Here is a 24402-nt window from a genome sequence, read left to right as displayed (position 1 = left end):
TCATCCCCAGTTTCACTCCAGTCAGGTCAGCAGAACGAGTGACTTTGTCCCAGTAAGTGAAAAGAAAATGACTTTACCCTGTGATGGTGCAGCAGAAAGAGGAAACATGAGACCATGGATGCCTTTTCTGTAGCACTGTATCGGCTGTTCCTTGTCAGTTCACTGGGCACTGGCTCACCTCTCTTTAGGCTGAATAAGAGACTGCAAGTGTGAACCCACACCGTTCTCACTTAAATGCCTGCTCTTCTTAGTCTGGCATCCACACGATTCCTCCAGTTTTTCTGTTTTCAATTTGGATTCATCTCCATAAAGATAAAGCAATAACTTGGTTTCGAGTAGTATAAACTGGACAAAATTAAATCTTTAATGTGGACTTTGAATACCGATATCCTGGTTTGTTATCTTATGTGGAAACTGAGGGGAAATGAAAGGAGGGAATGTATTTATTTGAAACGAGATCTGCCATTATACCCAGCCTCTGCCCCCCACAAATATATAACTACTAATTTCCAGGCCAAGAGTGCCTAATGTCAGTCCAACCTGTTTGGCCCTGGGGAAGGAAACGTGTGTGGTTGTGGTGGTGGGGGAAGTCTTTGATTTTGCTGACCTGTGAGAGCTGCAGGAGTCTGCATTCAGTATTGCCTTTCGTAATGCATAGCTTCTCCTACATACTTAATTCTCTGCCACCAGCTATCAGATCTCCCCCCCAAAGACTGTGTCAAGATGTCAAGTCTAACAAATGGAAATCACAATAGTCAGCTCTGCTTCCTTTGTTTTTACTTATATACTTGCAGAAAGTGGCAGTTCCTGCAAGCGCTTCTGTACGGGTGAAGATGTGCTTGTGATGCAGATTGCTTTGATTCTCTGAAGGATTGCACCAGCTCTGAGTCCATCTCTGCAGGGAATTCTACTTTTCAACTCTCTCCGCTGTGTGCGCAGCTTTCCTTTGATCCACATTTTTGTTTTATTAATTAAGATCTCTGTGTAGGGTATCACAGCTGAGCAGATCCTTCTAGTGTACAAGGACTTGCTCTCAGCACAGAGGAAGTCTAGCTCTCCAGCAGAATAAAATATTTGCAAATGGACCTGGACATTAGGAAATGACAGATAAGAGCAAGACTAGGTGGATCAATAGGAAATTGTATGTTAAATTATTTACTGAAGCGTGAATGAGAAGTGACGTCTATAGATCCCCCATTTTTGTATGGCAAGTTTAAACTCTGTTAAACCTGACCTATTTCAACAGGTTGAATTCAACATTTTTCTGGATGAAAAGGAGGCATGAAATTGAAAGAATAGGTTTTGTTTGTGAAAGACCTCATTTTTGTAACTTAAGTATACTTGAGGTGAAGTATGTTGAATAAGCACAGACTATTTAGGGACAGAATCGCTGAGGATTTTATTAAACAAAACAGCAAGAAGCTTTGTCAATCCAAGCTGGAAATGATGCCTAGCTGAGACAATAAAACACACATCAAAGGTGTACATATGGGTTACATTTTAATATTCTTTCAATATTATTATAAAGAACTGTTACTAATTTTAAACTGCATTGGTAAAAACTATTTTTTTCTTTTTTGTCTTTTCTTCTATATTGCTAAATGATGTAAATCACTAATGTCAATTTTATGCTGATTTATGCCAGCTGAGGATCTGGCCTTGAGAGCCATTTCCTCTCCATATAATCACCCCAAATAGGGAAGGGAAAAGAGGAGGAAGGAACGGTGTCATATGGATATGTGAATATTTTGGCTGTAATACAACCCTGGAACAGTCTCTGATACAAAGATGGAAATATGGGGATTATTGTAGAAACTCTTGAGATAATCCTATAAATAGCAGAGGAAATTCTGGCTAGAAGTTGTCTATTGAAACCATTTTGGAATGAGATGGCTGACAGGAAGAGAATTTAAAACCAGAAACCACAAGGCAGATCCTCACCTGGTGTAAATCAGCATAACTACATTAATTTCAGAGGCATTGACTTGAAAGAACTGTAATGATCTACACCAGCTGAGGATCTACAACCATAGGTACTGGGTGCCAAATGCTCTCACTCACACCAGTGTAAATCTGGAGTACCTCAACTGACTTGGAGGCGTTATTTTGGATTAACGCTACTGTAAATGAGTGTAGGACACAGTCGCTTGTGTTTGGAGAGTGAAGACAATTGATTCATATGATGTGAAATGTGTGTTTTTAGATCAAGGAATAGATTTACTTGAGAGATTGTTTTAGTCTGGAATTACAGATGTAGGCTGTTTAACAACCAGGAATTTCCTTGTTCACCCTGCTGTTAGAGAAAGGTGTTGACTCCATACAAGCGTTCACGACGGTCTTGGCCCCATAGCTAGCACATCAATAAATAAGCTAATAAATTCTCTGAAAGGGGAGTGGGGAGCAACATTTCACTCTATATGTTTCCTGCGTTGCACTGGTAATGACAGCAGTATGTGGCCACTGAACTTGATTGAGTACTTTGGTGGTACACCAACATAGCTGACGGGAGAGCTTGGTCCTGCAGAATAAGAGAGGTTTTACTCAGTCAGAAATGGGGATCTCTTAAGCATGCGTGTTCACATGTATGTTGTAACGTCAGCCCAAATTCTGTAGACATGAACATGTTGACGTGGGGGGAAGTCTTGGCTCTTTGTTCAAAGCCAAAGGACAGAAGATTTTTAAAGCATGTTTCCATTTATGAGAATGCATTTATAAACACATCTAAGGGCCTTTGTTTCCTGATCTTTCCCAGTAATGTTGTGTCTATTACCTACCATCATTTAAGGGCTGGATGGAGCCCTAGAAAAGGTTATCTGTAAAATGCTTCAAAGAGATCACACAACCTGTGTCCTGTGTGGATGCTTTCCTGCCCTATGCAAGGAGGGCTGTGTGTGTAGCTGGGAAGACCTTCTTCAGCTGAGAATGTCCTGGCAGGAGCAGAAGAGCGTATGGCTGTGCATTTGCAGATGGGAGTTCCTAATAGATCTATTATTAACATTACTGCGTCATTATCCTCTATGAGACTACTAACGTGAAACAATTTTCAATCCATTGCTAGTTATACTGTGCCTTTAACTGCCCTGCTGCACCTCTTTTTAAGTGGCACATTTTTATTTTTTTTTCTGCTTACATATGATAAGTGTGTTTCAAGGCTACAGGAGAGTTTACATCAGCTGCTTTCGTTACTGCACCCTAAATAGCATCTAAACCAAAGGCTCCTGGTCTGGATTACTGAGCCTATGTGGAAACATGAGAAGAACCAGAAAGATAAGTATTTCATATTGTATCCAGAGCATTTCCCGTAATTGCTCTGTTTCCTGCTCTACTTCCTACAGTACTTCTCTACCCCTCAGCTGTCTTTTGCTTCCCGTTTACTCTGTTAACCTTCACCTCGTGTCCTCCAGCATCCATCTGTTCTGGTAGCATCCTGAACCCTTCATCTCACAGTGCCTCCCCTTTGTTGTGTGGATGGCACTGCTGTCAGCAATGCCCTATGTATCCCAGCTGCTGGTTCTTATAGGCAGTATAAAATAATAACAGTAATAATAACAATAAGTGGCTTCTCTGGATTTAATTTAGCTTGTTCTATGAGAAAAGTGGTATGCAGTTTTCATTCCCCAAAACCTTTTGTAAAACTGGTGCTTCCATAGGTGGATCTCTTTACTCTGAGTCATCTGATGGCCAGAAGGAATCTGAGACAGCATCTTTAGAGGCCTCTAAAAGTGTTCATCGAGTTTCCTAGCTTTTAAAATTTTGTTACTCTCTTGCCATTGACCTTACAGGAACTATGGATTCGATCACTGGAGCCAGACTAATGATTTTTATTGCAGAGCCGCTGAGCTAGGGTTAATGTTATCAGCGTTATTTGCCATTGGAGCAACTGTATATTTTGGTACTCTTAATCCTGACATGACATTGGGTTGTTGGTGTTGGGCTGCATGTATATGTGGTGCACATATATGCACACATGTTCAGTGTTTCCATAGTTCAGAATTAAAATGCCCAATGTAGTTATGGGAGAATTAATCCAGCAAGGAGGATTTGGAGGAGGATGAAGGGTGATGATCTGATGGAAAAATCCTTGTTTTAGAGCTGGGAAGACTGTTTTATGTTCTGTCCCAAACTTTTTCTTCTGCAAACTGCTTTGAGAGGAATTTAGAAAGCAAGCTCTGTTTGCTGTTGTCTACATGAGGACAAGGATGTCTTTGATTTCTGCTGCTCTTTCTGTATGTGTTGTGGGGGGCTGGACCTTGCAGCATCACCAGTGACTACCTCCAGTCACGTCTTTCTCAGTCATACTGAGAAGATCTGCTCTTGCTGAACGTCAGGGAGAACCAAGATTTTAACTCATTTTTGCTTGTGTGCTGTTGAAAATATCTGCTTGTCCTTTTCCTCTGCTCTGCAAATACAAAGCTAAGATTTCCTGTAGTGATCCAGCTTAGGTTTAGATGCCAAGATACAGTAGCTGGAGGGCTGTGGAAGTGGAAAGCATAGTGATGTTGCCTGTTTGTATAGATATACTGCAAACCCTGTGTATCTGAAGTGGTGTTGTTACTGTCTTCGGTTGCTCGTTGGGTTTGACCTTCTCCTCAGTTCTGGCTGGGATTTCTTTCTCCGGCTTTAGCTGTTGAAAAGGTAGGCTGTCTAAGCAACTTGTTCAGACTTGCTTTAGTCAGCATAACGAGAAAAGGCATCACCAAAAATGAATTAATCCCACTCAAAGTCAAGTACCAAGGATCTGAAGGTTGTGGGAAGAGGTTTCATTTATTTATTTATTTATTTATTTATTTTAGGAATTGTTTGTTAGGCATAGAAGGAAAATGAGACAGTCTTATAAATCTGGAGTGGAAAACTCACTATTCCTTAGAATTAACAATCCTTCCCTTATCACCTTCGTCTCTCCTTCTGCAAACATATGACGTTTTTCGTTACACAGGATCTGATTTTAAACCAAACCAAACCAAGAGTGATATCAGAATGTAGACAGGAATGTTACTCAATCAGTGTTTTCTCAGTTAAGTTTTCCAAGTGTTTTAGTATCAAAACAAAGCTTTGTTTATTTTTCTTTTCTGCAAATAGAGAAATATCTGAATAACTGGTGTAAATAATAAATTAACATGGCTGGGTGATTTCATTTTGCTCTTAAATGCAAAGGGTCTCTTTGGGGATTTTCAACAGGAAATGACCATATTTTCATATCACTGCACATGATTCTACATCTCAGCTGAGTGAGATGCAGTTGAAAAAACAAAAAGGAACCCATGCACAGATAAATGTAGCTCTTGTTTAAAACATCATCATTATCTCTCAATTTTGCTGATTTCTCCAAACAAAACTGTGTTTGCGAGTGTTTTCAGTATCTGAGTTGCTCACTCAGAAGAGTTTAATGAACGCTTTTTACTGTGAATGCTTGCACGCCTGCCTTTCTTGTTTCCATATTCCACTCAGTATATGTTTGTGGCTATGAGCTGGAAGGGGTCTGACTCTTAGGAGTTCGGATGGGATCTAAGCAAGAGCAATCTGTACCCGAAGAAAGATGTAATGGTAAACTTAAAGAAATGTTATGGATAAAATAATGAAATATGAAGACATTTGCTGTAGGGATTTGTAAACTAAAATATTGTTTCAGATTCTCTTTTTTTCCTTTTCTGTGGAAATTTTTGAAACACCTCTTCCATCTCTCCAGGGCCTTTTCATGTCATACAGAAGATGAAAAGTTCTGCTCTTCTTCCAGGCAAAAACTGATGTGATGTTTGTAAAGTCTAGCTAGCATTGTGAAACAAGCAATTGCAAACAATAAATAATAGAGGTGCTAATATTTTGTTCATAACCTTACCCATTTTTGTGTTATGCCCTCAGTAACGATAATCAATGATACCGTTTGCTACAGCACATTTTTAGTCCTGGAGATCTTGGCTCAGTGAGGTCACCAATGAAATAAGATTAGTGTTTTATTTATAGGTGTCTTACAAAACCTACTTCATCAGCTGCTCCAGGGTCTATATGGCAGCAGTTTTCCATGGAAGCATCACACAAAAAGTTATGAAGAATATTTTGAAGGGAGGAGGCAGGCAAGAAGCTCTACAAGATTAGGGGCCTGGACAAGGCCGTAGACGAGAAACTCTTTTGCTCTAGAGAGCAAAGGGAGCTGGAACAGAGCAATTGCAGTCATGATTAGTTCTGCAAAGAGGCTATGCAAAAAATATTTATCATTTTCAAATGATGGTGGGGTCTTTCACCTTAGGCTTTATCCTCAAGGTGAACTCTTAACAGCTGTAGCACAATGGTGCCAGGTGCTCTTTGGATCTCTGGATATTGATTACCTTTCATGCAGCAAATTACCACTACGAGTCCAGAAAAAATGTGTCTGGTGTTTTTTTTTTTTTTTTTTCCATGGCTTTCAGAGTGTTTCTGAGCTATTCTGTACGGGGTAGGACTACACAGGCCCAGAATCAGACCTTTAGATACGAGGGGAAACTTTCGTCTCTGTTGGGAAGATACCTAGATTTGGAGTCATAGTGTTGTCTTTGTACTTAAATCTTTCATTAGATTTTGCTCTTACATAGCACCAGTGCTTTGGCTTCATTTAGGAAACTCATTTGTGTGAGGATTGCCAGTTCTTTTCAAGAGCAGGGAGTAAAATTCTGGGTGAAGTATCCGACAACCCTGTGCAGTATGAGCACAACCGACTGTCCTGCCCTGGGACAGAGATAGTGTAACTGAATTTTGGCTGTTTAAGAGGGGTGGCTGATCTGGCTGTACAGTCTCTACCTTTCCTCAGCAGTAAGAGCCATCTGTAGGTCACCTGTAGTAGAGACGCCACCCCCCCGTCAGAGCCTGCCTCCCTCCGTGCATTTGTGAAGGTGCTCAGCAAGTTCCTGTCATCTGTAAGTGGAGGACTGGGTCCACTGCAACTGCCAGCATCTACTGAGGAATTTGGCTTCAGTGTGAGGCTGCCTATGGCACTGCCCACTCTGACCAACTCAGAGAGATCTGGCAGGTGGGGAGTGTTTCAGCACAACCTAAAGTCAGGGTTTGGGAGGGATGGAGCAAAAGATATCCTGGAGGAAAACTGAGTCACGTTTGGATGTGCTGCATCCTGCCTTATGGTTTACAAACAACAGCTGGGCAGGTGTCAGGTCTTGCATATAAATGTGGCAGAGGGTCTGACCAAACCGAATCTGACTGATGGATGCGTGCCTGGACGCAGGCATTAGCCAAACAGTCGTGAAGAGTATTTGATTAGAAAGGGACGGCCTGAAAAGTGTCAGATTACCAGATACAAAGGCCAGACCTTTAAGGTTATCTACTTTGTCTTCTTTTATGAAAAGAATTTCCTAATTATTTTTACTGCAAGCCCAAGAATGTTAAATGTAAGCTCTAATGCAAAAAAACAATAGGTAATCCATCACACATACCTTTGTGAAACAGCCATGCAGTTCAAAAGGCTTAAAATAAACAAGTATAAAAGCGTACTGTGATGTTGTTTTTTTCTTCATAAAGATTTTTCAATTTTCTGCTCAGAGGAGCTTTTTACTGTAAGAATACAGTTTCTGATCTGCTCTTGTTTATATATTTTGTGTAGGAAACCGTACATACTGAAGGAACACAGAATATAGTGCTTGTTGTAAAATGATACTGTAAGTAAGGCCAAATTAAATACTCTAATGTTTCACTGTTCACTGGCTAGTATCCATTTTCTCAGTGTTTTCAGATAAAGGTCTGGATTCATCCTTGTTTGATAAAAGCTTCTTGCCTGAGAAGAGCCAAGTAGGGTTGTTAGTCCCTGTTTCTCACGTGGTGACTGGGGAGAAATCTGCTCTTACAAGGTGATTCCTCTCTTATGTGCAGTGGATCACTCTGAAAGTGCTTGCTCCTTTGAGGGGACTGTAGGAGATAGGTGAAGCCCTGGACAATTAAACTCGCACTGTAGGTAATGAAGTAGGATAAATCTAGGATTGAGTGGTTGACTTTAAGATCTTAAAACAACATGCAGACTACCTGTATCTTTCAGATGGTCATACCTAGCAGTTGTTTTAGGGAATCATAGAATTCTTAGAGTTGGAAGGAACCTTTAAGTGCCATTTTGGAAGCAGGGGTTGTCATGATCAACACATAGTGGCTAAAGAGCATGGTCTGATTTTTTTATTTTTCTTTCTTCTTATTTCCCATCTCAATCTCTAGCTATAGAGCTGCCAAAACCTGGAATCATCATCTCAGTGGCAGCCCATTGGTGCCAAGGGTTGCCATTGAGTCCCTTGAAGCTGAACAAGCCTGAGTCCTGCAGCCTCTCTCTGCATGACAAGGGTCTCAAGCCCCGACTGTCTCAGTGGGCCCTGCTGAACTTGCTCCCATTAGTGATGTCTCTTTCAATAGGGATCCTATTGAGGGGAGGACTGAATGCAGTATCAAGATGCAGCCTACGAAGTGCTAAGTAAAGGGGGATACATATCATTGTCCCTTGATTTGTGCTCAAATTCATGCTGCCCAGGCGCACTGCTGCCTATGCTTGGGGGCTGCAGCATATGAACAGTGATGCCATGTAAAGCAAATAGGGAAACTGTTAAAATGCAACAAAAGGAAAAAAACAGCTTTATATATCTTTCTTTTCCAGGAGGCTGTGCAGTTTATCTGTTGTATTTAAACGTATTTCATATAGTTTTTCCAAACACAGGAAAATAAACGTTACCAATGTATTATACAAAAGAATAACACTCATCAGCTTCTAAAGAAAAATACCTGTGATACAGGAAACATGTATAATATTTAAAAGCTCTGTCACTGATAATCTTGCTTTATGTCATCCAAGGCTTTTAAAGCTGCTCTCTGAGTAGAGATCAAATTTGTAAATGATATTCATGTTACAGTCAGTCATATAACTCTGATTGTCACCGTGATTTACAAAGGGAAAAACATAGGCATTCACAGCAACCTAAATAGTATTTGCTTTTTCTCTTTGTTATAATCAAATGCTCAACTTCAGATTCAAAAAAAATCTAATAATGACTAATGGGCAATGATCTTTTGTATTAGCAGCAGTGCATTCAATATCTCTTTGAGCAGTGATTACCATCTTTTTTGGGGGAGGATATCAATTTAAAGGTCAAGTGCTTTCATAAAAAAGGTGATTATCCACTATTTCATGTGTTGAACAAAAGCTTAGCAGGATTCATTGTGTGTCAGTTTCTTTTGTATATAGCATATATGCAGAGAAATGGATCGCTTAATTATATAACTATCTGTCTTCAGGGTAGGTATGTGAACATGAATAGAAGCTGTCAAATAGGTACTTTGCTTTGCTTGTGTTATTTAATCAATTACTGTAGTGATTGCAGGCTATAAGTTGGCTTTTAAAAATAGGCAAAAATTTAGATTACTTGTGTGCCATCAGCCAGGGCTTTGGTTATAAATGGGTGGTTTTATTGGGAACAGAATGCAGAACAAAGACAAAAAGGAAAAAGGAACAAACAAAACGGGGCCAAACTCATGGCTGATCCCTTTCTCTTTCAATTCTTGTACTGTTCTTTTACAACCTCGAAAAATATTCTGTTTCTTAGATGTAATAAAATGGCTGGGGTTAAATTTAGAACTGATCCAAGCAAGGGAACTTGAAGCTGGTTTTAGCCACTTCCGTTTTTTACTTTTTCTCCACCATGGACTTTCATCTGTTACATTTCCAGTTTGATATCTCACTTAACATTTCCAACAAAACGATCACCTTTCTGTATTTTCCAACTTGTTCTTTCTCCCACTTGTAAGACAGCTTTCATCCATGAGATAGTCTTCATCTGGAGACGTTCTCATTTGTCAATGTGAATTACCACGTTAGTATGTACTTTCCTTGTTCGCAGTTTTTGTTTTTTTGGATCATATCCTTATTTCTATTGATGTGCCCACTATTTGCCACATAATTCATGTCTGTTTGATCTGCTGCATTTTAGAAATCACCTTCCATTGCTGATTTACTGCTCGTTATTTGTGGCGTTCTGTTGGTCACCATAGTTACATGGCGTTGTTACTTCTCCCTTTGTAACACAGAAACTTTTAAAAAGAGATAGTAATAAACAATACCCTGTGAATAGAATGGCAATTATGAACTCTTAATTCTTATTTTTTCATACAAAAAACTTTGCATGTGAGATAAAGCTATTTGTGTGATGCACAGCTACATCTTGGCCTTTTGCACAGGGATCAGTGTTGAAAAATAAGTGGTACACACCAGATTGACCACATGCCAGAGTGACTTCATGCCAGGGAGATTTTTATCAAATGCTTTCTGTAAATGAAGTGGCTCTTGCCTTTTATATTTATTTATTTATTTTTGAAGTAAAATATCTCTAAAAATGTAATATCCAGATCAGAAATCTTCTTGTTGTTTTATAGGGTACTTAATATATACTTTGAGCATCCCAAGTAGGCTGGAAATTGTAATGGCTCTGCTTTCTACAAAATTGCTGAGGATAACCAGTTTTATCTAGTGAGAGGAGGCAGATGAGAGTGGTAGCTCCATCATCACAGGCTAATGTGAAAAAAGAAAAAAAAACCCACAGGTTTTCATTAGTGTTATTGTATATTAGCCCCACTCCACACTAGAGGTTGTTGGTTTTTTTTAATTATATGAGAGGTGCATATCAACACAGTTAGGATAATTCACTTGATGAACGCAGCCAAAACCTGTGTTTGGTTTGTGGTGCCTATAGAGCATTCTTACATAGTGCCTAGGTGAACATCAACATTTTAAACAATAGGCACTAGCTATTCTTGAGCTTCGTTCCTTTTTTTTTTTTCCAATGGGTTTTTCTTGTGGCTGCACACATGGTAAATCTTTAGCTTCAAGTGTCCTTCTGTGGTGACCAACTAAAATATTAGCAAAATAAATGTTTTATGGGAAAACGTTGGCAGAAACCCCAGCAGAAACAGGTGGTATTGGGTTATTTCAATATAGTGTAATGATGCAGCCAGGTTTCCATCTGGACAGCATGTGGTTGTGTCTACTTAGAGAGTATCAAAGAGTGTGAGTATGCACCAGGGATAATGGTGGTGCACGAAAGTGCAGCAGGATGGCTACTTTACAAAATAATAGTCAGGGTTCTAGGTCCTTTGGGTTAAATACTTTTACTGTCAGAATCTGAATTTCCTCATAAAATATTAAAGATGGAGCAAACCTCTGACATGCAATACCAAGCTGTGTAATTATAAGGCAGTTCCTGGAAGCCAAGTATTGTTCACATTATAGCTAGGCGTTTATTATAAAAGAGTTCATTACCCTTGGAAGCTAAGACATATTTCAAAGAGAGTGCCCTGGAACTGAAGCTCTTTCAGCAAGCTTTGCTATAGGAGGAAAAAGAGCCACAAGCAAGCTGATCAGAGGATAGCTAGGAAGTGGGAGTGGAGTTAGTGGATCTTTGGCTGCTAGGAGCTGAGTCTGTACATAGTGGGCCAGACGCTCATCTGAAGTAAATGGCTCCATCTACACTGACTTAAGTGTCATCACGTGGAATTATACCAGATAAGGCATTTTCAGCCTAATACCAGAGGTGATTTTCTTTTTGGCTGGCAGATGCTCTCACAAACCAAAGGGCACATTTTGCAAGGATGTGCCACAAACCATCTTCATATTTCTGTGCTCTCTGTGCATGAAGGAAGGCTAAATCTGATTATGTGGGGCTGGCAAAGGCTGAGTTCTGAGCAGGATTTGGCCCATTGCTTATAAGAGAAGGTTTGCAAGATTCCTTTGTAAAATATCTTTTTGTGGACAAGAGTGTAAGAAGGCAGTTTGTGGAGTGGGAGAAGAAAGGAGAAACAAACTCAGACTCCTTTGGGGTGGTCAGTTGGAGCAGAGGTGACACCGTGCAGCTTCCAGCACTTGGAAGTGTGGAGCAGAGAGTCAGCTCTGTCCCAAGCAAAGCACAGCTGTTAATGAATACACAGGGCCTGATTCTTCACTGCCTTTGTATTTTGTGCACGTTTATTCCTGGTTTACAGTATCAATCAGCTTGATAGCATTTGACACCCTGTGTCATTTGCTCAGTACAAGCGTAAATCATAGAAGCTGGGTTGAGGAAAATTAAGACCAGGTCTCAGGCTGCCATGAATCAGGTAGCCTTGTGGTCTGCACTGATGATCCAGTGATTTGCACCAGCTGAGGAACTGGCCTAAGCGCCCTTTCTTTGCTGATATATCACTCCTATACCTCTATGTGTTAACAGCCTCTGTTTCTCTTTTTCCCTTGTTCATGGATGACCTGATTACACTGGAAACTGTGCTTTTTGCCAGAGGGAAGAAACACCCAGAAGTTTAGGGTGCTGGCCAGCAGCGCTTGGCAGCTTGAGAACAACATGCTGCTGCCATTAGTGGGTAGTGCTACCCAGGGGTGCCAAGAGCCATGCAAAATGAGATGAAATCCAACAGCTGATGAATGTGATGATTAAAAGATCTGTGAAGTATTTAACAATAATGGGTAGCGGACAGTTTTTGGAAGGAACAAAACGATCTGCACACACCTGACACTAAGGATAATACCTCTTTGTGTCACACGTAGATCTCTTTCTCCTTTCCTGAACAGATCCTATCTCAAGGTCTTGTTTGCAATGCCGATATGGAGTGGAAATGTTTAAATGCTCTGCTGGGCCCAACATACATTGGTTCTCCTGGAGCTGCAATGTCTTGAGGTAAGCCATGTGATGGTCTGGTTGCAGTTTATTGTTCAGTCTAGCCATGTCCTGCAAAGGACCTCTTACAGGATCTCACACCTTAGTGTGCTGTATTTCATTCCCATTCATTTTGCCATTTGAGATCCAAGGATGATCTGGCTGCACTGTTGAAGTTATTTTTTACTGGTATTGTATTGTGTTCTTTCCTTCAAATGAGATCTTTTCAACAAATTGAAAAGGGTTGATGGTTTACCAGTCTCCTGCAAATTCAAACCTGTTGCTACTCAGGCAGCGAGTTTGTGTAGCATCTTGCCTTCTTGTCCGAAAACAAAGCCATGCCCAGAGACAGAGCTAACTTGTTCCTCCCCTTGTCACAAGACTGGAGTTGCCCAGGCAGTGAGAGTTTATCCAGAGACAATTAAGAAGGGGAAAAAAAAGCAACAAAATAAGTTGCAAATGGTTCTTTAGGTCTCCACAGAAGCCTCAAATGAATGACTTGTGACAGCAAACAGGCTGGATGTACAGAGATTTTAGATGTTGATGCACATGGCTGTTCATCTACATCCTGATTAGAACACTGATTTAAGGGGTCTGGTTCAAAGCTTCGTGGCTGCATGGACTGATTGGAATATTGCTGTCCTGAGAATGAGAACAGTCACATCCCTGACCTGAGTGTGGTAATGTAGAGTGAGGAAAAAATAGTGAGGAGAGTGTGAATGTTCTGTCCAACTCCTGCCCCTTTTCTGTTGCAAAAGCAGTGGTTTGCCACATGTCTCTGCAGCCCTCTGCATGTAAAACTGGCCACAGGTAGACGGATAGTACTGCATGTGGAGAGCTCAGGAGTCCTGAGAAGGCAAAAAGAAATTAGCTGCATTCACTCTTGCCCTGTTAGAGATGTTTCATTCACAGAATCCTATCTGGGAAGGGAATGTTGTTGCTTCAGATCTAGAAACAACCAAGTAAATTCAGTGGTGACCCCTCTGGGGAGGCTGTCAGAGAGCTCAGAGTCAGCAACTGCCTGACGTGGTGAGGAGGAGGGAGAAGGAGGAAATCAGCCTTTCTCTGGAGGAGAAAGAACCGTAGCTTTACAAACAGTCCTGATGTTTGCCCTTATGTCCCTTCTGCCAAACTTGTATTAACAAGGAGAGCAACTCCTTTGGGTGCTGGTTCAGGCTGAACCAGTCACTGCACTCCAACTCTGAGAAGGGAGCAGCTGGTGTCAGTTGGGTTCCACCTGAGTGGGAGATTGCACCATGAAACACACATAAAGGAGGGAGACAAAGGATCTCTGTTTGTTGGCATGGGAGTGAATGAGTTGGAAGCAGCACTATGGTTTATGCCTACACAGCCATGGGACAGGGAGCCTGAAGGAGCCTGAGGAGAAAGATGTGGTTCCTGTTCCTCTTGATGTTGGCTCTCGCACTGGAGATGCGGTAACCTGGTGGGATTTGTTTGGAAGGTGTAGGGAACAGACAGCCAGAAAATGTGTGAAAGGGAATGTTTTTCCCAGAGCTATAGGATTTCATCACACCTTCTTCCCACATTTGGGGATGTAGCACCAAAATTAGTTCTAAGGTTTTGAGAAAGTTCAGGTGGAAAGCTTCCATTTTCCATGCTGAAATGAACTCCTATCTCTTTCCATCATCTCAGGAGAACTGGTGGATTTGCAGAGCTTTTGTTTTTTCTTCCTAACCTATAGTTTGACCTAAGCAAGTAGTGCTCTAAGAAGGGTGTAAGGAGAGTGGTCATGACCCCCTGTTTGTGGTTAGGGTCTCTTTAAGGTCCAGAAATACTGTTCCTACCCAAAAAGGAGTTGGCTGTCAGATGAATCCCATCCAGCCCAGGGCTCTCAGCTGCCTGACGTACAACAGATGGACACGTAGGGGTAAGGCTGATGCTTTGGCTTCTGTGTAGGAGACTGCTCACCAAAGCCCACTGAGCCCTGGAGCAGGGAGGGAGACACTCAGCAGGCTGATTCTGAACCGCAGATGGCAAAGGGACAGGCTCCTCTGTGGATTTTTCATGTGAACCTGCTATACCCTTGACCTTGTTGGCTAATGGGTGCATTGCATCTCCTCAGCATGCCTGATGTTTCTATTTAAACCTCCATTCCCTACCCTTCCCTAAACGTGTGTTGGGTACAAGGTAGTCTTTTCCTGTTCCCAAGAGGGAACAACTTCATAACTGGCTTTGAGTTTGAAGGATCTCTGCTTCTGTTTCAACAAATGTAAAACACCTGCTATTCGCTCAGTTGAGTTTGTGCCTCTGCCTGCCACCGTGCTTCAGGGCCTGCATCTCACAGAACCACTAGTTCACGTTGGGTCTATCTGGAGCAGAGAAAGTCTGGGCAGCTGGACTCGTTCCAAAGCAGTTCATCAATCTGTAATGTTTTCAAGAAAGTTTTATGTTGCCGCTGTGTCTACTAAGGAGTGCAAGGCTGCCCTGGCAGCGGATCAAAACCTGTGTTATTTGGTACAGTTCTGAATTCATAAGGCTGAAAAATCAGAAAGGTGTGTCTTTCTGGTCCTTACGTTAAATGCATACCGCATCTCAAGTACTGTGGAGCTGAATGTATGCCGTGTTTTGAAGTCAGTATATTTGAAGGCCCACGAAAAAAAAAACGCACTATGATGCGTCCCATACATCTCCTGGAAGCAACCTGATTTATATAATTACGTCTTCTGCAGTGAAAGACACTAACAAGTATTCCCAGTAACACAGCACATAAAGGTTAATCTTAAAAGCAAGGGCAAAGATACGTAGTATGCTGCTATTTGTCATTGAGCAATGCTGCGAAACGCTCTGTCTTCATTTCATTGGACCGCTGACTGAGTGTTGAAAGACATAATAAAAACAATCAGTATATTCTCATTTTTCTGTGTGAAAAGATGAAGTCATGGCATATGGTCAGCTTACCGGCGCTGTTAATAATAAACCACAGATAATTAAGCACTGATTTATTCCTCTACGTAAGTGAAACAAATTGCTTTAACGGCTTTTGCTGAGGACCATCTAGTCAGATGGATTATGGATAGGAAGTTCAAACTAAAAATTATTAGAGATCGTATTTCAGTGTGGTGGAGGTTTATGGTAGAAACAATTAGAAACCTAACAGAATGTGTCCTGTATTCTCTTTGATGGAAAATCAGATATTAATCTGGGGAAAAGTCTAATTCTCAGCACAGCTGCTCCCCTAGCTCTATTGCTCCAGCTTTAGGCTGGGAAAAAAATGGAATCATCTTTAAAAAATTGATCATAGCTTATAATAGCAATAATCACCTTGAAATTGGTTGTTACTACAGTTAATGAACAGAGTATTAGAGCATAGAACGCCCTCAGATTCCCTCAGGCTATTAACTAACAAGCTGGTTGTTAACTGCTGGTCAGATAGCATCTTTATTTGGTGACAGTCTTTCAAAGATGAGGAGCACATCCTGGGTGGCTGCCTGCAGGGCTGCAGTGGCAGAGCAGAGTGGGACCTTGGACAGATTACCTGCAGCAAAATGACCCTTCCCAGTACCTGTTGTGCATCCTCTCTGCAGCATTGCTGTCCATTGGCTGTGAGCTGCCACTGGAGCATGCCCTGGGGAGCTTCTCCCATCAAATACAACAGAACTGCCTGTAGCAAGGGAGTGGATCTTTGCCCCTAAATGCATTCAGCCATAGGTGCAGTCTATCCACAAAAGCACATTCCAGTTTTATAACACCTTTTTTCTGCCTCTGTGGTTGTATTTGTTTTGTGTATCTTGCATTCGCCATTCATCTCCTGCTTAAGCTCAAGAGATCATCCAGTCATGACACGATCCTTTGCAAGTTTTCTCTTGTCTTTCTTTGAGTTAGAAGCTTTACAGGAAGATGTATGATTGAAAAAAAAAATAGGAATGGCTGAGTTTATCATTCTTAGCTTTGTGTAATTGGTGTTCCTTTTCTGTATTGCTCACACAGTTTCTTACAAAGTCCTTTCTGATATGGAATTACTCCTTCTGTTTGGATCTCATTGCTTACTGAGCTTTACAATAGTAAGAGGCTAATAAAATGATATCACAGAAATTGCCTCTGCTAACCTAAAGATTCAGTTCTGTCTGCTGGGGTTTTCTGATCTTCATAAATTTGTAGTTTACTGGTCAAAGCTATGGTGTCTTTGGAAAATGTAACGTCACAGAACGTTTATGACTAACCTGCTGTCTTGATCCCAGGAGTCTGAAGTAATAGGAGCAAACTTCACTATTGCACGTGGCTATATTTAGGTATTTTTTCAGCACTGTTGGGGCCCTTCTTCCTAGAGAAATAGCTCTTAACCAGAACGAGTTGAAATTTGTGACAGCAGATTTTTTCCCATGACATGTGACGTGTCCTCGACATTAAAAATGCGTATGGAAAAAAGTGGGTGATTTTGATTAACTTTCGGAGTATTTGATGAGAAAGGTTAAAACAAAACATTTTTTCTTTACTAATACCTGGCTTATAGCACTAGGGAGATTTGTTGTGCAGACCACCACAAGCTTTTTATGGGGCTTAAAAGCAGTTTATATCATGCTACAGCTTCAAATATAATTATGCTAGCTCAGAAAACGTTTTACAGGCATAAAACTTCACGTGTCCACCCATAGTTTCTCATGTCTTAAGTGCAAAAAAGACTGGCTGCTTCAACAAGGCATTTGTAGCCCTTACTCTAAAGCTGACTCATTTCCAGTTTGCAAATGCTGTGGTCTGTTGTGACCTTCTAAACTTTTCTAATCAAATCACATAGGCGCAACTTGCTGCATATAATTTCTGTAGAGTGGAAGACTTATAATAACTACTTTTTTTCTTTGTTTTCACAGTTTCTGGCATAAGATAGCATAACTTAATTTTCCATGATAGTGTCAGTCCCTTTTCTCACCTTCTTCCTGGGCCATGCTCTCATGCAGGGTCTGTTGGATTACCTGGAGCTGGTGGGCATGCCCCAGGGGCTGTGGGGTCACCTTGCATAGTGCTGGGCTGAGGGAAATTCCTGGGGCTGGGATGGCAGACAAAGACTGCTCCACCAATGTGGGCTGGAGGCAGTGGTCACCTCTACAGGGTGACGTCCCCAAGCTGGGCCATAGGGTAGCAATGAGGTCCTACAGGATGACATGGGGCACAACAGTGAGGCAGGGCTAGGGTGAGAGAGGCAGTCCATTAATCCATCTGCTGAGGTTGCATCAAAACGGGGGTTGCAACAGGGAGAGAGAGAGGATTTGTCCCCCTCTACTGTGCCCTTGTGAGGGCCAGCCCTAGTTGAGGGAGCTGGGCTTGTTTAGGTTGGAGAAGAGAAGGCTCTAGGGAGACATCAGTGCAGCCCTCCAGTACTTGAGGGGAGCTTATAAGCAGGAGGGGATTTACTTTTTACATGTTCTGATCATGATAGGATAAGGGGGAATGGCATTAAAATGAAAGAGAAGAGATTTAGGTTACATACTGGGAGGTAATTCTTCACTCAGAAGGTGGGGACGGCCTGGCACTGCTGCCCAGAGCTGTGGGTGCCCCATCCCTGGAGGTGCCCAAGGCCAGGTTGGATGGGGCCTGGGCAGCCTGAGCTGGTGGGGGCAGCCAGCCTGTGGTATGGGGTTGGAACTAGATGGGCTTTAAGGTCCCTTCCAACCTAAGCTGTTCTATGATTCTGTGATTGATTCTCTAAAGAGTGAAGGATATCACTGAGTGTACATATGTAGAAGAGCCTGTTTTTAGTCCCTGGTCTCAGGATTATTTAAATTTTGATGTTGTGCCATTGTAATTAATAATGTCAGTTGAGGACAGTGAGCTCAATATTTTCATCTGCATGTGTTTTGTTATGATGCAGCTGGAGGAGAAATGAGAGATCATCTGAAATCTGCATGGATGAAGGTCGGACTGTGCCCCAAAGCCTGGTGACTCCTCCCCAGCTGTACCCAGCAGCAAAAGGAAGAGGATCATCACTGTAAGTCTGGGTTGTCTTTATACCCTGCTTTCATTTCTTCAAGGGAAATGTGTCTAAGTGAAATGAGGTTGGTTTTTTGGAAGCCTGATTTTGTTGGCTCAATGAGATAAAACTAAAATCCATTCAAATTTCATTCAGCCTGAGCTGATGGTTTTTTTTTTTTTTTTCTCTTTTACTTTACTTTTCATTCAGTTGCCAAATAGAAAATAAATGATTCACACAGCACCACCTGACAGCTTGTTGGAGAAAAAGTCTTCTAAAAAATGCAAAAGTGTGATTTGTAAAAGATCTGTGGTTTGCTCTGTGTAAGACAAAATATTTCATCCAGAACTGAAGGAAAACTCTGGAAGGATTGCACTGACTTTAATAGGTTTTATCCTAAATCCTCTGACATTTTGTCTACAGGTGTAGCTACTACTTCTACCTACTTAGCTAACTGTGTTGACCTATATGCCCAGACTGAAATGCTATTGAAATTATAATTATGTTGTTAAAATGTAAACAGGATTCGCTATTTCTGTATTATAGATTACCCCAAACTTCTAATCTAAATAGGTCATTCAGGTTCCGCTGTGCTGTGTTTGAGGTGATGCAGTTTGCTGTAATAGGAAATCAAGTGTGTTCTACATATCACAGCTAAGTTGTGGGTATAGATTGATTTTGTTTGTTTATTGGAAACCATGGTTAATAGTGGAAAAAAACCCTATTGTAGTTAGAACTTGTAAGAAGAACTAGGTCTGGTAGTCAAAGTGCAGGAAGAAAAGCTGCTTTCTGTCTTAAGGTAAGTTTGGCTAATATTCTAAAACCAAAGTGGAAGCCTGTTTAGAGTAACTGATCTTCCTGAAGATCGTGTTTTGATCCATGGAACAAAATGAGAGTGTGACACAACTACAAAACTAAACATCTATGAAATTACATTAAAGACTGAACTTAATTCTAGTTTTAATTCCCTTTGCAAGTAGCCCGATTATTTCAGTAGGGCTGTAAGTGAAATATACTTCAGTGTGAGCAATGCTAGTTGATCTCACCTCCAAATAAACTTGGTTTTGGTTTTAGCAACCCCAGCCTTTAATGTAAATACCACAGAGGGTTTTTTCTGGTAGTGCTGAAAACTTTGTTTCTGTAGACTTTTAATATAACTCTTAAGAAAAGCATTGCAATGGTTGGGTGCAATATAGCTGTTGCTACATCTTCTCATGTCCTCAAGTAGAATGACCTGGCATTTTACTGCTTTATTTGGTTTCCTCTTCTAACTGTCTGCAAGGAGAGATTTTGCTCAGACCTGGAGGAGGGGATGGGAAACAGCCAAAATGCTAAGAAACTGAATTTACTGTTTTGTTTCAGCACTATAAAGGTGTTCCTTTTAGTCCCTTTAGTAAGGAGGCAGCTCTCTGGGAAGAACTGGTAGCGTAAGAAATGATATCATGTGTCAGAGAGGAAGTTCAGATGTTGGAGTAGAGACACCAGGGGACTCAGCTGGAGGTATGGAGATAAGAAAGCTGGGAGAAGCTTCAGTCTCTCTGAGCTAAGTGGAAAGCTGGGAGAGAAGGAGACAAAAAGCAGCTTAACATGAATGTTATTTCTAGAAAGATCCTTCCCTTGAAAGTTTAAAACTGTCTTGATGCTCTGTGGCATCTATCTTAGCTGCAGTGGGTGAATAGTAAACTGGGGCCGGATCTTTGAAGAGAAGCTCCTGGTGAGATGTTAAGCTCAGTTATCTTGCAAAAAAAAGGGTGAGGCTTTTATATGAATTTCAACATGCTATCTTTTGGGCCTGTTCATTAAGTTTACTTGAGCAAAACAGAAGTGCCAAGAAGTTTTTCTTTGATTTTCATTGCAATAGTTCTGTATTCTGGCTTAGACAAAAACCTAATTCTGCAATCAGGTCTGTTCTGGGAAAACAAGAAATTGAATGAAATCCCAGTGTTGAGTCTTATTACAGTTTTGCTGTTCAAGAACCCTGATGTTAGCAATGCTCTTTTCAAGCTGCTCTGTGAGTATTTTTCTTCCCCAGTCACTTTCTTCTTTTTCTTGGGTCTGTTTCCAGCTGAGTTTCATTGTGTTTTCACTGGAGTTTTTGGCTGAGTACCACTCATACTTACCCAGCCCTTACAGTAGCATAGTTTCGTTAACTCCTGCTTTGTGCTTTGTCCACCATACGGTATGTGGCCTATACATGCAACCTCTCAAGAGACTCACCTGTGAGTGAGTCTGAGTCCGTTGTAATTCAGTACATGCTATTGAGTGGTTGTATCTGATGGTAGCAAAAGCAAACCGGTGGTGTGTGTTTGCCTAAGTACAGACTTCATTAAAAGTAGCTGCTTTAGAAAAACTGCAGATTCATATTATATTATACTCTTAAAGCAACTGTTCTCCTGGAACTTTACATTTCTTCCTGTCATGGAGTTCAGATTTGTACTTTATATTAAAGCTCTGCTTGTAAATAGTTTGTAAAATGTTAATAATTAAGAAGTGCTACAGGTATAAACAGTCTGGCCTGCAGCAGGGGCTCAACAGAGATCTCTGAGCATTGTGTAACCACTTATTTAGGTACGCCTCGCCTTTGGATGGCTGCGCTGTCATAATGGAAAGATTTTATCAAAGGAGACCCAGCTCTGAGATAACTGGACCTTGCACCTTGCTTGACCTGGGACTGAACATTGATTCCAGCAGCGCTGGTGCAGCTCTTGCACTTGGTGTAATTTTGCATTTGGCCAACAAGTGGCAAAGTTTTGCTGCTCCCTCAGATGCTAATTGTCTTCAATCTCAGTGTTTTAAAGTCTTAACTAATGATCCCTATGATGGACTTCTCCCCGACCTCATTAACTAATTAAACAATTCAAAATAAAGAGTTATTCATGCTGCAAAATATTGCTGAGAGGGCTTTTAGTGCAAACATTAGCATTTGCACAGAATCCATAACCATTAGAAAACAGAAGCACGATGCCCCAGACAGTTCTGGCTTTATCATTTCAATATGCTCTGCTATTACACGTTAGCAGATTTTATACAGCACCTCTCCCTAGTGCACAGGTCTCTGTGACCCCAGGACCTCACACATTGTGTTCTTTGTGTCAAATTCTGCAGCGAGGGCTGTGGGGAAGCAGGCAGTAGCGTTGCTGGCTCCTATGCAGTTTTACTACACCTTGTTGGCAAGCGTGTGCTGCCTCTGGTTTTTTCTGCAAATAAGGGCAAGACAAAAAAGCAAGTTATCAAGGCGTATTTCCAAGATGTTGGTCTTATCAACAGCTAGGACTCTGCAAAGTACAGTTCCTCAGGCAATTGCCTGAAGTTTGAACATCCACATGTGAGGTTTTTTCTTTAGAAAAAGTGCTGTTTGTCCAGAGGCCCTGCAGCTCTTTTATTTCCAAAATGCACATTATACAGCTAAATCAATGTGCGGTGCTAAACTTAAAAATGAGCTCTTTTGGGGCTGACACCTGTAGTCTCTATCCTCAAAGTCATTGTGTATCTTCCTGTTGGCATAACAGGACATTGCAAACAGATGTATGTTTGACATGTCGTGTTGGGGTGATATTATGGGCAGTATTCACATCTGGTCCTTAGGGTCAGTATGGATGGGGTTGGCATTAGGCCTGCTCAGAAATACACATCTCCAGGGCTGTAAAACAGAAGTGACAAAAGAGCCTTTGCTGTTAGATGATGTCTTCCAGGATGACTGAGCCACCCAGCAGGTCCATAGCCATTGGCAGCCCCTCTCTGCTGCCTCTGTCAGACTGCCAGAGCCGGTGACTATGTCCCGTAGGTGGGAGTGGACAGAAGGAGCAATGTGATAGGGAGCAGAACCACAGGGACCTCGTGTCCCACCTGCCAGGTGGCTGTGCTGCTCTTTATTGGCAGGATGGTGCAAATTTTAGCTCTTTTGCTCTGACTTAGCTACTGTGCTCTGTGTGATAAAGTTCAATTTTGTCTTCTCTGAGGATAACTCTTGACTGAAAACCAGCTTGTATCTCTTCTCCCTTCCATCCTTGTCAGCTTTCTGTGACTTGTCTTTTTACATCGCAGCGCATTAGGAATTTGTTTTATGTTTTATGAGCCAGGAATGCATTAGGCCATTTCTTGATGTGCTGTGGCTTCTAATTAGCAAAAGAATTACATTAACATTATCCTGGGGAATCAACCAGCAGTCTTGAGGAGGAGATGCTGCTGATATTGGACTTATTGTCTGATCATTTTACTGAAAATGTGAACATTAAGTACCTTGCTGGGAAATGTCCTACAAAAGATGTCATTGCTGATACCTTAATACTTTGATTAGAACAAGTATATGGTGTACTTCTTCCTCTGAGTATGCCTTGCAAAGCAGCATGTTGTCAGATGCTGAAAATTTGCCAGAGGGGAAAGGCAAGGAAGCAATAGCACAAGTAGAACTTGTCCATTTTGAGGAGGACAGAAAAATCGAGGGGAAGAAGACAAGAGAAACATCTGTGGGGAGGGTGCCCAGTAGAGCATGCTATGTTGCATATCATTTTCTTACGCTCTACAGAGTGTCTGCAAACAGTGAGAATGCAGTTGGTGTTGCCAGTGGTGCACACTATTTGGAAGGCATTTTGGAACAGGCTGTCTGAGGAGGTGGTGGAGTCACTGTCCCTGGAGTTTTTCAGGAAAACAGATGTGGCACTGAGGGATGTGGTTACTGGGTATGGTGGGGTGGGAGAGCTGTTGGCCTACATGGGCTGGCAGCCCATCCTGATTAATGTTTTTCAGTTGGTGCCAGGCATATCTGAAGAATAATCTGGAGTGATTTAGATGAGTTTGGAGCAGGTAAGGCCAAAGTTTGAATGACCGGTGCGGACAGATGAACATAATGATCTGAGTTGCGAAGCGCAGAATTAGGGGATCTGTCACAATTTGCCTTGCTCATACTGGCTCCATGTTTGGAAAAGTAGCACCATCATCCCTGTGGAGCACAACAAATTTGAGGCAACTTCCAAGCAGAAAATGACAGTTCAAAGCACCGAAACAACTGTATGAGCATAGGAGGCATGCCAGGACTTGCAGTAACACCTGTGGATCTAAGCCAAATTTTGTTGGGGCTGTTGGCAAGCTATAGGCCAGCCCTGTTCCTCACCAGAAAGGAAGCAGCAGATTTGGTTTGGTCAGCAGAATGAAGGAAAAAAGAGAAAATCTGCCCCAGCCCCCTGCCTGCATGGGTCTGTGCAGTTCCCGCTACCTTGTCCTCTCCTGCTCATCTGAGATAGATGCTGCAGTCCTGCCTGTGCTGCAACCCTGCTTGCGTACGTTTTCTTACTGGCTTTTGTTTTAATGCAGCTTGGCTCAGAATATATATTTTTTTCTATTTATCTGTGAGCTGCAGAGTTGAAACCATAAACTTTAAATAGAAGGTCACTTTTTATTTACATCCACTTTACAAGCGTGCTGTTATAGGATGTAATAGCTCTTTGGATGTTAACTTTTAATCATGCTGAGCTTTGATGTGGCCATATGCAAAACATTGGAAATGCAGCTGGGGAAGCAGAAAGCGTTAGTGAAAAATAGTCATAAGCCTGAGCAAGGTGCTCGGTTTTATAAAATGCCATTTTAATCAGCAGTAGCTATTGTAGGTTGTCTCCCTGTTGAAGGGTCTCTAGAAAAATGGTGAGCAACATTATGTAAAACCTTTGCTATTACTCAGTGATTATAACTAATTCTGATTAAAAGAGGAAGTTTTTGGCCTTTAACATGACAAATTGTTTTTTAGGAAGGAAGGTGGATATAAGGTACATCTTCATTACTTTGGATGATATTTGCCACGGTCTTTTCCTTGTTGCAAATCTGCATGAAATACAA

General features: G+C 41.5%; 1 non-coding gene across 2 annotated transcripts in view; it reads left to right on the top strand.

Annotated features, from left to right (window-relative positions):
- The window catches only part of LOC421268, a 225516-nt gene that overhangs the window by 44375 nt on the left and 156739 nt on the right, over positions 1–24402 (top strand). For both annotated transcript variants that reach the window (XR_003074419.3, XR_005858509.2), the window contains 2 exons: positions 12566–12671; positions 18475–18591. This is a non-coding gene — a transcript (uncharacterized LOC421268). The remainder of the gene's footprint in view (positions 1–12565; positions 12672–18474; positions 18592–24402) is intronic.

This window comes from Gallus gallus, chromosome 3 (assembly GCF_016699485.2).
Source record: "Gallus gallus isolate bGalGal1 chromosome 3, bGalGal1.mat.broiler.GRCg7b, whole genome shotgun sequence".
Taxonomy (NCBI): domain Eukaryota; kingdom Metazoa; phylum Chordata; class Aves; order Galliformes; family Phasianidae; genus Gallus; species Gallus gallus.
This window is presented reverse-complemented; position numbering and strand designations above follow the sequence as displayed.